We start from the raw sequence: 16,228 nt of genomic DNA on the forward strand, positions 1-16,228 counted from the left end.
CGGGAGCAGGCTATTGAATTGGATGATCAGCCATGATCATAATGAATGACAGAGCAGACTCGAAGGGCCTGCTCCTATTTTCTATGTTTCTATTCTAAATCGCTGTTCCTTCACGGTTACTGGGTCAAAAATCTTGGAGTTCCCTAACAACACTATGAATGTAACTACACCACATGCACTGCAACAGTTCGTGAAGGCAGCTCATCACTACCTTCTCAAGGGCAATAAACATTGGTCTTGCCAACAAAAACTGTCCTCGCCAATTCCTCAAATAAAATTTATGTCAATTTTCCCTAGTGGCTTACATTATCCAGTGAGCAGCTAGGACATCAATCTGTGCTGAGTACTCTCAAGCAGCCCCTGCTGGAAGTTTTTTTTTTATTCGTTCATGGGATGTGAGCATCACCGGCTAGGCCAGCATTTATTGCCTGTCCCCAACTGCCCTTGAAAAGGTGATGATGAGCTACCTTCTTGAACCGCTGCAATCCATGTGGTGTAGGAACACCCATTGAGCACCTATGTAATGGGTGAAGACAGATCAGTCTCAGCTGTGACTGCATCCTTGTCCCTCACTAAATAGCTCCTCAACACTCACCACAAAAGGCTCAGGCATCAATAACAGCTACTTAGAAGCGATACTGGAGAGATCAGCTCGAGGAACCATATGTCAATGAGGAATCAACACCTTCAGGGGAAAAACTGGCAAGGGACCAAAGAAGCAGATGCCAATAGACAGGAAATGGCAGTAACCACATGCACAGCCTACTACTTAATGTACATTTTTATACACAGTGTTTTAAAAAAGCAACAATAGTTATGACAGAGGTAATGTGGTTTGCAAGGGTTTAAAATGCAACCTTTCACAGGGATCTGCAAATGTTTCTGTGCATTTGTGCAGACCATTTAGCACCTCGAGCTTGTTCCATCATTCAGTGAGATCGTGGGACCTAAATCCATATACCCACCTTTACCTCATATTCCTCAATACCATTGGTTAATTTAAAATCTAAGATTGATGGATTTTAATTATAATTTGATCTAGCATTCATTGCCATTTACAGAAGAGTTCATTAAGCTGCAGGGAAACTCAACATAAGTAAGGAACTGGGAAGCCAAGGAATCCTAAAAGATGCTCTGGTGTCAGCATTAAAATAAGTACCTGACTACTCTGACAAAGATATCTCTAAATCAATAGCATTGAACGAAGTGATTGCCAGAAATTTTGGAAACTGAATTCCTTCATGTATTTTTTTTAGCAGGTTCTGTCAGCTATTTTTAACTGATTAAAACAGCATCCAAAACTTGAATTTTGCTCAAGATTTCAAGCAACATTTGACAGGGGAAATGCTGTGTTCACTGTGGGTGCCAGCATTTGTGAATACATTAATAATAATCATGTACTATAATACCACTGTGCACTGAGAATCAGACAGCACCTATAGCAACATTTAGGCATGAAAAGATCCATTTCAATCAATACCTTTCATTTACCATCTTAGACCATTATGATTTATTACACTAGAGGGGAATGCATGAAAGAGAGACAAGTCATATCTGGCAATACTCTCCTTGACATTAAGAACCAGAATGCTGAACTCAGGGAAAAATGTTCAGTCGTCTTCTCCCCATTTGGGAATTTGCCTACTTGCCCAGTTACACAAATCACCACCAGTACATTGCCAAAACGTGATCTGAGCTGTGTAGAAACAACGTTTTATTAATACCAGCTGAGCTTGCATGGTGCTGCTCATAGTGAGTCAGAAAATATGTTGTCTAATAACAAGAGGGGTGTCACGCAACCAATTTCTGTCAATAGCTGTATCCTGATGTCAACCAGTGTGCTTGATGAAGGAAATCTGCAGACTGGAAAGTGCTGTCAAATTCCCCCTGCTCTAGACCAGAAACAACAAATATTGACTGCCTCCCTTTCTCTTCTTTACTTTGACACTTGAAAGTGTGAAACACAGAATAGACGCCAAGCTTTTATACAAGTTAATAATGGTGGTATTAAGCATGTTGACCTTTCAACAGAACTGCAATTATAGTGTTGGAAAGCACATTTGAAAGGCTGGCCCCAATATTTGCAAGGAGGGAGCAGCTGGGAAGCAGCTCTGGGATATTCAAATAATTGCGAATGTGGAGGGCTTTGTGAAATTTAATAACAGAATCTCACTATTACTATTATAGGAGGGTTTGGTCTGAGAGATTTTACAAGGTGAGGAGTGTCTGACAGATCAAAGTAGGGTGTGCCTAAAATTATCCCCTTAACTCTTGCCTCTCCATGGATTTTGCCTGATCCAGAGCATTTCCTGTTTTTATTTTATTAATAATTTGCCCAGGAATTCTGCGGCAAGTAACTCACTTTCCAACTCCCCAAAGCCTTCCCACATCTACAAAGCACAAGTCAGGAGTGTGATGGAATACTCACCACTTGCCTGGATGAGTGCAGCTCCAGCTACACTCAAGAATCTAGACACTATCCAGGACAAAGCAGCCCACTTAATTGGCACCTCATTCACCACCTTCAACATTCAGTCCCTCCGCCACCAATGCACAGTGGCAGCAGTATGTACCATCTACAAGATGCACTGCTGCAACTCACCAAGGCTCCTTCAACAGCACCTTCCAAACCTGCGACCTCTACCACCTAGAAGGATAAGGGCAGTAGATGCACCATTGCCTGGAAGTTCCCCTCCAAGCCACTCACCATCCCGACTTGGAACTATATCACCGTTCCTTCACTGTTGTTGGGTCAAAATCCTGGAAATCCCTTTCTAACAGCACTGTGGGTGTATCTACACCACATGGACTGCAGCAGTTCAAGAAGGCAGCTCACCACCACTTTCTCAAGAGTAATTAAGGATGGGCAATAAATTCTGTCCTAACCAGCAATGCCCACATCCCATGAATAGATTTTTTTTAAAAGTGTCCAAGTCTGCATGTTTATGTATGAAAAGGGCACTAACTTTTAAAAAGAGTTAATGCTTGCATTCACCTTTGTGGATATTTTCCTACAGCTAAGTTGCTTAGTAAACGTTTCAGATCATTTTAAGTAGCAACGAAAGTACCTCGTTGTGTCCGACAACTGGTAAACTTGGTCTCTGATAAAAGTGCAAAACCCACCCACTTAGATATCCATGTAGCCAATTCTGAGTGACAAGAAGATAATACTGTAATGTACATGTTCACAAAATCTTAGCTCAATCCGATAAAGACAGAGAAGGTTTCACAAGAAATAGGTGGCATTATCACATCAACCAGGAAAATATCCATCCAAAAGAACTGTAGTTTATAGTAAGTATTGTTTTGAAAAATGCAAATAAAAGGGAAGGCTGTAAATGTGGCTCAGGTGGAACCCACAGGCTTCATCCATTCATAATCTAAATTCAAACTTGTCGACGGGCTTTGGTGAAAATTATTTTATTAACACTTTATATTAGTAATACAACTGCAAGAAGCTTGAAATACTTGAACTGAGGAAGCAAAACAATAGCTGCAGTGTATATAACACAACACACATCTAGAGAATTACTACAATGTTTCACACTAGAAATACAGTGAACAGATTGGCATGGATTGTGCAAGGTTTGAAGAAATTTCGGCACCAGACTACGTTGTGTAAATTTGTGTCCTCTCCTGCAACAGTAACATTGCTCACTAGGTGTAATTGTGTTCCAAAATAAAACAGTAGTATGAGAAAGCCAAGAGCACATTCCTCAGTTCAAATTTACGGTGAAAATCTTCATTAGCGAGGATGAATTCTGCACCTCTCTACCCACCACCCCCATCCACACCCCAGGAGCCTGATCAAGGGCCAGGTGCGAGCAAGCTCCTAGCAAACTCACCAGTATTGAGAGTAAATTCTGAAGAACTGTCTTTAAAAGCTGGCAGTGGATCAAAGGAAACACCACTTATGTGACTTCAGCAGGACTTGACATACAGACATATCTCAGCCAATAAATGATATTGTGGATCGTCCTTTGAATCTCTATTAGTTCCAAATGGTCTCTGCAGCCCAAAAATCAATTTAGCAGGTGGTGCTTGGCAGATGCCTCAATGTGACGCATCGCTTGAAACTCCAAACCCTGAAGTGACTGGGAGGGGCGATAATGCACTAAACTGGTTGAGCAGCTCATATCACTCTGTCCAATTATTGAGCAATTATATATATTAAAAAATACTGGTGTTACTATAGAAATATGGATCAGGTGAAAAAATGAAACACGATATACAAACTGTACTGAGAAACTCAGCTGCTTCTGCACTCTCTAAAAACTAGTGTTTAAAGTCAAGGACTATATATCACAATCTATAAATGAACAAAGCACCAGGCTGTATGAACTCATGCAAATATGATGTAAATGTTGACACAAAGAAGGGTGAAGCAGGAATCTAAAAATAAATGGCAGCTTTGTCTATTGAACCCATTAACCCATGCTCTATGGAATAAGCTAAGTTTACAACCAGTAACAAACATTCATTAGTTTTTCAAAAGTATGTGATTTTTAAGAAAAAAAATTTTAAACTCTAGTTAGAAGATAATATCAAACATCAGCTTTTTAAAAAAAATTACCATATTATATCTATTATGGACTACATGCTAGAATTTCGACCCTTTTACTCCATACAGATGCTATCTGCAAATGGAAAATAAAGGAGAATATTAGAAGTGAATGGGAAGATGAAGTCTTCACTCAAACTGACAATCAAACCAGAAGCAACCATCAACTGCTTCAGAGAATTACAGGCCAACTGAGTAATACTGGTTTTACATCAATATAAACTGGAATATTAACTCATGTGTAAAGTCAATGCATTAGTAGATACTTATAACATTGTCCTGGTGAAAGATTGAAAAGCTTCTTCGGTTCTTGGAACCAATCCAACTTAAATCAATTATATATACTATAAAGACATAATGAGTCTATAAAGCAATTGGCTAGATAAAGCCTTTCATTCATTTTTCTTCACCAATCATTTACCCATGTGTGTTTTTTTTTTATTTCATTCACGGGATGTGAGCTTCGCTGGCTGGGCCAGCATTTACTGCCCATCCCTAGTTGCCCTTGAGAAGCTGGTGGTGAGCTGCCTTCTTGAACCACTGCAGTCCATGTGGTGTAGGGACACCTACGATTTTTGTTTATATAGAGTTTTCAGTGAAAATGTGGCAACAAATGCAAATTAAACTTGAAACCAACCACACAGAATCCCCACCCAACCTCTGAGGCATTGACAGTCAGAGTTCCAGAGGTGCGATATAGTAACTTCGCAGTTGCTATATTGGACAGGAAATAGCAGCCCCTGTTAAATCCTGTTCCAGCAATCGTGTTAGCCACAGGTATAGAACCAACATGAACACAACAAAACGTAGCACTTAAATGCGACAGTTATCAACAAGCAATCTGGGATTTCATCACAGCTTGCAGAATAGGTTTGAAAAGAAGCCAACCTAGCAGCATTACTAGTGAAATGTTGAACAGTCAATCAAAGAATCATGCATTTCATTTTCAGCCATTAGTGACCTTATCAGGCCTCAAGAAACAGGCGTGGCTGCTTTTGAATCAGCTGCTATGAACAGCATAGTTCTACATATAATTAGAGGGATAGGTTCATGAGAACAGAAATATCAACTAATTCTGTAGAAGCATATTCACCTTGGCCCTTCACAGAATAACCCCTAAAGGGCTGGAAGGGTTAAATTAGGTAGCATTAACTTGGCTTGTATTCCCTAGCATTTTGAAGGCTGAAGGACAATCTAATCACGATATCGAGAATGATAGATGAATCCAGTTTCTCTCTCTCTATCTTACTATTTCCTCTGATAGGGGAAATCCAGAACAAGGCAGCATAATTTTAAAATTAGAGCTAAGCCATTTGGGAGTGAAATCAGAAAGTATATTTTCACACACTGAGGGTAGTGGGAATCAGGAACCCCTTTTCCAGAAGGCTATGGGTGCTAGATCAATTGAAATTTTCAAGATAGAGACTAATAGATTTTTCACAGAGTTATGTTTCCCGCCCGGATGTCATAAGGCCTCGAAACGTTAACTTTGTCTTTCTCTCCACAGATGCTGTCAGGCCTGATGAGTATTTCCAGCATTTTTTGTTTTTGTTTCAGATTTCCAGCATCCGCAGTATTTTGCTTTTAAGCCAATTTTGTTGGGTGAGGGCAACAAGGGTTATGGAACATACAGGTCAGCCATGATCTCGTTGAATGATGGCAGAGCAGGCTATTCCTACCTCTTTGTCATTAAGTTTCTGTTTGAACATTTTGGGCTGTGGACATCTAAGGTGACGGAAACAAGCATTACTGATGAATAATGGTTTTTACTTCCAATCGGCTGTACAGTGAGCCGCCCTAAGTTATTAGTCATCAATGATACATATTCTTGCACAACACTTATTTCCCAGTAATTAATACAGATTTTAATATTAGTGCTATTTCTCCAAAATGCAATTACATCAGTGTCTGTTTCAATCTGTTCCCCCTCTATCCTTCAGTTCTTTTCACTCTTACCCACTTAAATGCTTGCTATTTTCACCAAAATAAAAGGACATTTTTGAGTGATAGGCTTCCACTTAACTATCATTAACTCTGTGAGGTGGACCCTTTTTGCATTTGGTGTTACTCTGAAGGTGCATTTACACAGAAACAAGAGTCTTCCTCCTCAATTGCTTTCCATAGTGCAAGCAGTGAAATTATCCATGAACCCTCCCGTTTGTTTTTGCATTTCCATTTTAAAAGCAGGCCCCAGAGAACAGCTTTGCACCGTGAATGTTATCAGGAAAGCAGTACACAGGAGCAGGAGGTCCCTCTATTAAAAACGGATTCAGTGTTAAGTGAAAGCAGTTTTAGTCAAGCTCTTCACCAACACAAAAGACTCTATCACACTGTTGAGAGCAACCGAAAATCACCTGCTGATGGAAAGATTATTCAAATTACCATCCCAGAATGGGATTAAAATTCAGGCCCCAAATAGATTTCTAGTGTTGTGTTATCAAGGATTTTCGGAACATCTCTGCCAAACAGTCCGGGTTAAGCAGATTTAAACTTGTTTTGCATTATGCAGATGTGCTCAGAAACATTTAGCCTGCATAAATGCAGCTGGAACACATGTGCCCTGTGACCTTTAGTCATGGCAGAAAGCTGAGCGGAGTGGCGGGGGGTGGGTGCACTGCAAGAATTGTGCATTTGAACCACATAGCATAAATATCACAAGCTGACCTCATTTTTGCTATTTGCTGCGTGGAAATGTCCATCAGCTTTGCAGCATGAACAAAGACAAAGCAAATTTGTCAATTCATCTCTGATTATATACATTTTAACAGAAACTATGTCTTACCCTGAAAGCATATCACAAACAAATGTAAGCAGGATTCAGAAACAACATCATTCGAATCTTTGACAGGTTTCTGATACCATCCCAATAAATGGCAATATTTTGAGAGTTGTTCCTGTAACTCAAACCTACCGTCTATACTAAGGATCTGAAGCAAGTCCTCTTCTGTACAGCATCCAAGCTAAAAACAATTAATTTCTTGAATGGTTGGGGACTCTTACAGGTGATGACCTGTACAAAGCTTTTCTGAACAATGTTTAATGGGCTAAAAGTAAATAATATGAGCTGGTAATACAAAGTGGACTGGCATCAAAATGGCCAAAAGCCTAAGATAAAACTAGAACTGCTCTTTACATAAAAATAATGGGATGTTTGCATAAACAAATGTTTGTTTATCTCAAAAGTAAATGACACCCGAACAAAATCACATTCTCAGAAATTGTATAGTTTGGAGCCGCACATTTTCCAGTTTTATCAGATCATAAATTACAGAAAAAGCAAACGCCTCCCACTTCTCATTAAATTCTGAGTTTCAGCACTCAAGAGCTGGAATGAAACAAGGTCTTTCCAGACATAAACTGCGATCAGAGAATGAGCTTAACGCCATAGTTCTGATCCTCAAATCCATCGTCACAGCTTGCAAAGCACTGTCATAAATTGAGCTTCATGATTTTGGGCCATTCGTTCCAACAAGTTGGTGTTGCCTTATTCCTGCAGCAATCCAAAATACAGAACCATGCATTTTTTTTTAAACAATTTGTAGTTTAGAATTCGTAAGTTCATTACATCAACTCACACCACCTAACATGTAACTGAATTTTGAAAACCTCAATTGTCTTCAACCTGGTGGATCATCCCTAGCAGTCTCCGCTCTTCAAAATATTAGGGAAAAAATCTGTAATGTAAATATATGCCCTCTTATTCTACCCACCTTACTCACCTTGGTCTGCATTTTACCTATCCATACCTTTTAATACTTAATGTAATTTAATCTTCTCACTGGATCCACTTCTCTGTAAACTTTTTTATGATCTTTTCTCACAGCTCATTGTCTTTATACTCTGGATCACTGCTGTCCTCAAATTTTTCCGTAACCTTGTCCCAGCCCATAACTACAACCGCCCCCCAGCCTCATCGCTCCTCCGACACCAATCAGTCCTGTGAACAATGCTTTTTGTGCACGTCCCAACCTATCACACTACCAATGGTGGGAGGCCTTCACAAAATCACCCCTTTCAGCCAAGTGTTCAATCGCTCGTCATAATCTCCCTCTCAATAGCTCAGCCCGGTTCCTTTACATAATCCTATTCTATCCTTTCTTTAAAGTGCTTTGGGAAATTTACTATGTTGAGGGGGTTATATAAGTGAAGTTGTTGTTGTAGCTCTACTGTGACTTCCAAATCCATTACTGCTCCTTCTAAATTGCACTGCAAAATTGTATTCTTTATTCCAAGTGTGAGCTGCCCAATGCATTATAATGGCACAAAAATACACTCACTTGTCTGGCTACAACATTCAAAGTGATAAATCTACTGAAACTCTGCTGATTTTATTCCATCCATTATAGAATCGTAAATCTTCTGTTTCAGTGAATGACTGACAACAGCAGACCAAGGTGACCCAACGGATTCTGAAGTTAGGCCCCAGACTCTGGCTGTGGCCCAGCTTAAAAGTTACTTAAACAAACGTTTAGAAGCAAGGCCAGTGGTGTCCAGTTTCCATCTGAAAATGGATGTAATTAAGGAAACCAAATCAAAAAGACATGCAGGTTAAAAACCCTGGAACCCAATGTAGTAAAAGATGGAATTTGACTTATTCAATACAAAACAATCCTATAATAGAAAAAAAGTACCACAAAACGATTTGAGTGAGTTTACACCATTTAGTGCCTGTGCATGCCTATTCAGCAGCCTGGGCTTTATTAGTTAATAAGAAATCAGGAGCATAGTTTGAAAAGCAAACATTATGCCGACTTAAGATATTAGAGGCGCTGGGAAAAGCAGATAGAGTGGGCAGGCAGGCTTGCTGTTGAATTCAGTGGGAAGAGTGTCCTACGTGTTCAGCGGTGTGACAATCAAATTAATGTAACAAAATTAATTGTCATCTAAATCTCATAAAGAGGTTACAGCTTTGAATATCAAGTGTATACATTATTTTGATGTGTTGTATTGTAAACTATATGGTCCAGGTTTACTCTATTTAGAATCCAATTTTGCATTGAGAATCACACAAAAGGATTGGCAATTATGATTTACTTATAGCTACTTTACCAAATGACAACCAGCAATTGATTTGTGTTGGTACTAGGTTTACTTAGCATAGCATTGGCAGTTTGTCAAAGGAAACAAAAGATCCTTAAGGCATACGTCTAAAACGTGTTAATGCACTTCGTGTGGGTCAATTCTGAAGTCACCACCTCAAATTGCTCTCACCAATGGCAGCCTATTAACCACCAATAACTTACATGAACATTATTGGCTGGGCCCCAAAAATCTGCAAATCCTTAAGGGCACTTGCTGCGGAAAGATAAAAATCTTTGGCTGCTGCCGAGTGGCAAACACCGAACCATATCATAAGAAAAATGCGACACTGCGATTTTTGAGTATATGAAAAAGTCAAAAAAAAAAGAGGCGGATGAATTATCAGCTTAAGATGACAAATGAAGTAATTAGAAGCTAGGATAACTGAACAAGAGTTGAAGCTAAAGCAGAGACCCGAAGCATTAGTCAGCCCACATCCTCTAGCAGCCTCTTCATTCATGGCCAACCAGCCAGCCACCAGCAGCATATCCATTCATGGAGAAATACAGCCTATACCAGAGGCCAGCCACCAGAAGGGGAGGAATGGGAAGGCCAGGGGAGCAGAAGAGCTAGCAGGGTTGAGAGATACAAGACACTGTTGCATTGGTGTCAATGGTTTCACATTGGCACCAGTAAATTTAAATTTGGCTGGCTAGAAGGGGAGCTGTTTTTAAGGACCTTCTCAGAGACTGGATATAGCATCTTCAGCAGAGGCTGCCACTGGCTGATTGAGACTGATGCGTTAAGGAAGTGCCAGCATAAACAGCCCACTACAAATGGAGCTACAACCAGTTTTTATTTGTATAGTCAGTACAGACATTGTACTCGTTTAGTCTGCTGTGACGAGGTTTCTGTTTTAAAGAATATGCTTACTCTAGAAGTTAGCTGTGTCTCTTGCATTCGATTGACTCTCCCATTCCCAATTATGCTATTTCTGCAGAACACACAAATGCCACAGTAGTAATATTGCAAAGCATTAAGGGGCCTTCTTGTAGCTTGAAGCACTTCCTCCAGACACAATCTAAATTTAGATGGATACAACCTTTAATTTTGCTGCTAGGCTCCTATCACAGAAACAGTAGACATAATTTCACATGGTTATCATTACATTTTACTGAAATCCTAACCACATCACCGGATTGCCAGCAAACATCGTGCAGTTGTTTTAAAATACTGAGTTGCATGTTGTACATGTATAGAAAGACCTCACAATTAATCCTCTCCGGCAGGCCTGCAGGGGCATTGGGACCATTTCTGGGGGAGATGGGACCTGTAAAATTTGGATGGGTTACATCTGAATAGGAATGGGACCAACGTCCTCGTGGGGAGGTTTGCTAATGCTGCTAGGGTGGACTTAGACTAAATTGGCAGGGGGATGGGGTGCTGAAAAGTAGTTCAGAGGGGAGAGAAGCTGAAGTGGAATTAGAAGTTAAAATGCTAGTGAGTGAATTTAGAAGGCAGAGGAAACATAGGCTAGGTAAGAAAGAAGTGAGTTTAGCAAGGCTAAATGGAATATATTTTAATGCAAGGAGCTTGAGGAATAAGACAGACGAACTGAGGCACAGATAGGTATGTGGGGGTATGATATCATAGTTGTGACTGAGACTTGGCTAAAAGCAGGGCAGGATTGTCAGCTCAACATTCCTGGTTATAGGATATTCAGACAAGATAGCGAGGGGGATAGAAGAGGAGGGGGGTTTGCAACATTGATCAAGGAATCAATTATAGCAGTGAGGAGGAATGATATCTTGGAAGGATCATCAAATGAGGCCATATGGGTAGAAGTGAAAAACACAAAAGGGGCAAACACACTGTAGGGTGTGTACTATAGGCCCCCAAACAGTCAGGGGGAGATAGAGGATGAAATATGTAATCAAATTTCAGAGAAGTGTAAGAATAATAAGGCAGTAATTGTAGGGGATTTTAACTATCCAAATATCAACTGGGATAGCTTTAGTGTGCAAGTTATGAAGGGAGCAAAATTCTTAAGTTGCATCCAGGAGAACCTTTTTAGCCAGTATCTGGAAAGCCCAAAAAGGGAGGGGGCAGTTCTGGACCTAATATTTGGAAGTGAGCCCAGGCAGGTGGAAGGCGTATCGGTAGGGGAGCATTTTGAAGATAGTGACCATAATTCAGTTAGATTTAGGATAGTTATGGAAAAGGATAAGGATGAGCTGGGAATAAAAGTTCTAAACTGGGGAATGGCTAATTTTACTAAGATGAGATGCGATTTGGCCCAAGTAGACTAGGAGCAGCTACTTGCAGATAAAACTGTGTCAGAGCAGTGGGAGGCATTCAAGGAGGAAATAGCAAGAGTACAGGGCAAATATGTTCCCGTAAGGCAAAGAGGGGTGGGGGGGGGACCAAGACCAGAGAACCCTGGACATCAAGGGATACAAAGGTTAGGATTAAGAAAAAAAGAGAAGCTTATGGCAGATACCGAGGGCTCAATATGGCAGAGTCCTGAGAGGAGTATAAAAAGTGAAGGGGGGAAACTTAAAAAGGAAATTAAGAAAGCTAAGAGAGTGCATGAGAAAGCATTGGTGGGTGGAATAAAGGAAAACCCAAAGGGGTTTTTAAATATGTAAAGATCAAGAGAATAGCTAGGGTAAGAGCAGGGCCAATTACCAGAGAGATAATCTGCGTGTGGACCCAGAAGATGTGGGTACAGTCCTCAACGAAATTTTGCATCGGTCTTCACAATGGAAAAGGATGACGCAGGCACAGACATCAGGGTGGAGGACTGTGAAATATTAAAGGAAATTAACATAGAGAGAGAGGGGAGGTACTAGCGGGTTTAGCGGCCTTAAAAGTGGATAAATCCACAGGCCCAAATGAGATGTATCCCAGGCTGTTGAGGGAGGCAAGGAAAGAGATATCAGGGGTCCTGGCAGTAATTTTCAAATCTCCTCTGGTCACAGATGAGGTGCTAGAGGACTGGAGGGCTGCTAACATTGTCCCATTATTAAAAAAAGGGAGGAAGGGATAGTCCAGGAAATTACAGACTAGTCAGTCTAACCTTGGTGGCGGGGAAGTTGCTAGAAAGAATTCTGAGGAACAGAATAAATCTGCACTTGGGGAGACAAAGATTAATTAGGGATAGTCAGCATGGATTTATTAAGGGAAGGTCCTGTTTGAAAATTTGATTGAATTTTTTGAGGAGGTAACCAGGAGTGTTGATGAGGGTAATGCAGTTGATGTGGTCTACATAGACTTTAGCAATGCTTTTGATAAGGACCCTCATGGCAGACTGGTCAAGAAAGTAAGAGCCCATGGGATCCAAGGCAAAGTGGCACGTTGAATCCAAAATTAGCTGAGAGGCAGGAAGCAGAGGGTGACAGTAGAGGGATGTTTCTGTGACTGGAAGTCTGTTTCCAGTGGGGTTCTGCAGCGCTTGGTGCTGGGGCCCTTGCTGTTTGTGGTGTACATAAATGATTTGGATTTAAATGTAGCGGGTATGATCAAGAAGTTCATGGATGACACGAAAATTGGTAGGGTGGTAAATAGTGAGGAAGATTGCCAGAAACTGCAGGAGGGTATCAATGGACTGGTCAGGTGGGCAGAGCAGTGGCAAATGGAATTCAACCCGGAAAAGTGTGAGGTAATGCACTTGGGGAGTGCTAACAAGGAAAGGGACTATACTATAAGTGGTAGGACCATGGAAAGTACTGAAGATCAGGGGTACCTAGGTGTGCATATCCGAGATTATGCTGGAACTGTATAAAACGCTGGTTAGGCCACAACTGGAGTACTGCCTGCCGTTCTGGTCACCACATTACAGGAAGGATGTGATTGCACTGGAGAGGGTGCAGAGGAGATTTACCAGGAGGCAGGACATTTCACAAACCTCTTTAAATCAGGCTCCTGCAGTGCAAATGAGAGCACGATTTAAATTTTACAGTTCTGCATGGGTTTCCCCAACAGGTCCTCCAGCTTCAGGAGCCCACCTGCCACTCTTAGTTGGATGGTGAGCCCATCATCTGGCCATTAATTGGCCAATTCAAGAAAAATCACAGCCGAGTGACTGTTTCCCACATAGGGTGGAATCTTCCGCCCTCGCTGGCGGTGACCTTGGAGGTGGGAGGGCATGTAATTAAGCAGGATGGTGGCCTATCCGAACTCTGTCCCCTTCCCACCTGTGCCAGAACTAAGTTCTTGGCGGGAAGGCCCTGGTCGACCTTACCCACCCCAACGCCTATTGAGGCCCTTAAGTGGCCAATTAATGACTACCTAAGAGCCTCACCCTGCTGCCACTGGTATTAATGCATGGCAGGCGAGCCTGTTGCTATGCGGTGTACACGGCAGCTGTCCAGCTAGCTTGTTACCTCTGAGGGAGAGGTCCCTTGAACAAAGGCACTCAGTGCCTGATCGAGGGATTGGGCATCAGGAAGGTGTGGGGAGGATGGGTTGGGAGTTGAGAGCCACCTCCCTGCCCTTGCTGTTGAAACCGCGTGCATTCCTCTCCCCACAACGCCCATCTCCCCAAACCCCCCTCCCCACTGAAGAGCAACACCAAAGTCTGCTGAGTGAGTTGCTGCAACTGTTGTGGGATATGGGACTGCAGGCTAACTCTAAGAAAGCTCAGATTGGACAGCAGGAGGTTCAATTACTGGGAATGACCATCCGACCAGGAGAAAGGGCCACAGAGGAGGGGAAACATAAGGCAGTACCGGAATTGAAATGAACCAACCATGTGTAGGGTGTCTGATTGTTCCTTGGTTTAACAGGATATTTCAGGGAATTCATGGAGGGGTATGTGGCTACGGCTGCTCTGAAAGGGAGTTGAATGGGACTGGACGGAGGCACGTGAAAGTGCTATTGTCCAGCTAAAAACTGACCTGCAGACCACACCCGCTTTAGGGGCCATAGACCCCAAGAAGGACCTTACCCTGGAGATTGCAGCCTCTGACTCGAGTCTTAGTGCAGTCCTGATGCAGGAGGTGCATGGTCAGTCCCGGCTGGTCGCCTATGCCTCCCATATACTGCCCAATGTGGAAAAAGCGTATTCCACCTGTAAATGACAGGTCCAGGGCTGTAACACACTTTGCAGTATATACGGGAACACGTGGCATAACCTTGACCACCCACCATACCCTGACAAGGCTGTTGTTGGAAGAGAGGATCAGGGGTGGCACTGTGAGCAGTGGTTGCGTGACCCAAAGGACCTTACTTTTGAATGGGATGGACTTGGAAGATAAAGCCTTTGGTGGAGCCAAAGCTGGCAGGGAACATGGATTATGAGGGTGAAACCCACATATGCATCGTTGAGGGAGTATGGGGCACCAAGGGTGGTATGCATGCAGGCATACACCCAGAGGGCCGGTACATCTACGTGGATGGCTCGAGTTCGGTCCTTACAGGAAAAAGGAGGACAGGGCGTGGCAATTATGACCCTTATCGGGGAGTGGAATTAGCACTGAAGCTACCTCGAGTGCCTAACAGGCCGAGTTGGTGGTGGTAACTTATGTGGTTACCCATCGCAAAGAATTCCCCATGCCTTACACCGTCTGCTCTGACTCTATGGGCAGGAGTTTTAGGCCAGCAGGTGAGCCTGGGATCGGCCGGGGAATGGACTGTTGACTTCGATCAGCCCCCGACCGGTGATTTCACCCTTGCTGGCCAATTAACAGCCAGCCAGCGTGAAACACGTGCTGAGAAACTCAGCGCTGCTAGGGTGGGGGCGGGTGCTGACATCAGCGTGGGCGCAGGCGAGCGCTGACAGAAAGCTCCACAAAGGCAGAGAGCTGCCTCAGGGAGCTGAAGGCCTGAAAAGCATTAAATAAAGTTTTAAAAATCGGGGGAAAAAAATGTGCAAACATCACATATACATGATAAAAATGCTGTCCATAGATTTTTCTTTTTCTTTCATTTAATAACAGAAATCTCATCCCGCCTTTGTATGAGCTTTCATGGAAAATGCAAAGTCCGCCTGGCCGATTCGCCTGTCCGCCAACCGTAAGGTTGGACAGACGACAAAAAATCGGAGACAATTGCACCTTTAATTGCCTTAATTGGCCTCTTAACTGTTGGCGGGCGCACTTCCGGCTTCTGCGCGCAACTACCAACCGAAATATTGCGCAAGAGCGGGATGGCGTCAGAACGCTCACCCGACATCATCTTGCTTCCGATTGGGTCGGGCACATGCCCGCCTACCAACCTAAAAGTTCTGCCCTGTGTTTACCTGTAACTCATGCACCAAGTATTTGGTCATATGGACTCAGCGAGGGTTCACTCCCGCCGAAGGGAAACCGTTGGGGATAGGCCCCATGCTTCGAGCAATCTTAAAAATGGTCAATGAGGACCCGGAACATTAGTATTGCATCCACAAAGTAAAGACCCATTGGAGAGCAGAGGTTAGGTAGGAACAGAATAAAAGGGCTGATGAGTTGGCCAAAGAGGGAGCCAAAAAGGCTAGTTCTTGGGACCCCTATGAGTCCAGAATCGTGGCAGCCATTACAGGCAAGCAAAAGGTAATATTGGTGCCCTACCCCCTGATCTCAAGGAGGTCCAACTTAAGGATCCAGTTTTAAAGGCAATGATCCAGGCAAAACAGGTTGGGAAAGCCAGTTCACTCATCCTCCGCCCAAG

At 42.6% G+C, this 16,228-nt stretch overlaps 1 protein-coding gene across 15 annotated transcripts in view; it reads right to left on the bottom strand.

Moving 5' to 3' along the window:
• The window catches only part of LOC144688485 (band 4.1-like protein 1), a 289,382-nt gene that overhangs the window by 195,471 nt on the left and 77,683 nt on the right, over positions 1 to 16,228 (bottom strand). For 2 of the 15 annotated variants that reach the window (XM_078555095.1, XM_078555093.1), the window contains exon 1: positions 3,846 to 4,310. The exons of the other annotated variants lie outside the window; for them this stretch is intronic. The gene's annotated coding sequence lies outside the window, so the exon portion shown is untranslated. Of the gene's footprint in view, positions 1 to 3,845; positions 4,311 to 16,228 lie in introns of those variants that run through there. 15 annotated transcript variants of the gene reach the window in all.

The sequence above is a fragment of the Cetorhinus maximus genome, chromosome 13 (genome assembly GCF_964194155.1).
Source record: "Cetorhinus maximus chromosome 13, sCetMax3.hap1.1, whole genome shotgun sequence".
Taxonomy (NCBI): Eukaryota; Metazoa; Chordata; class Chondrichthyes; order Lamniformes; family Cetorhinidae; genus Cetorhinus; species Cetorhinus maximus.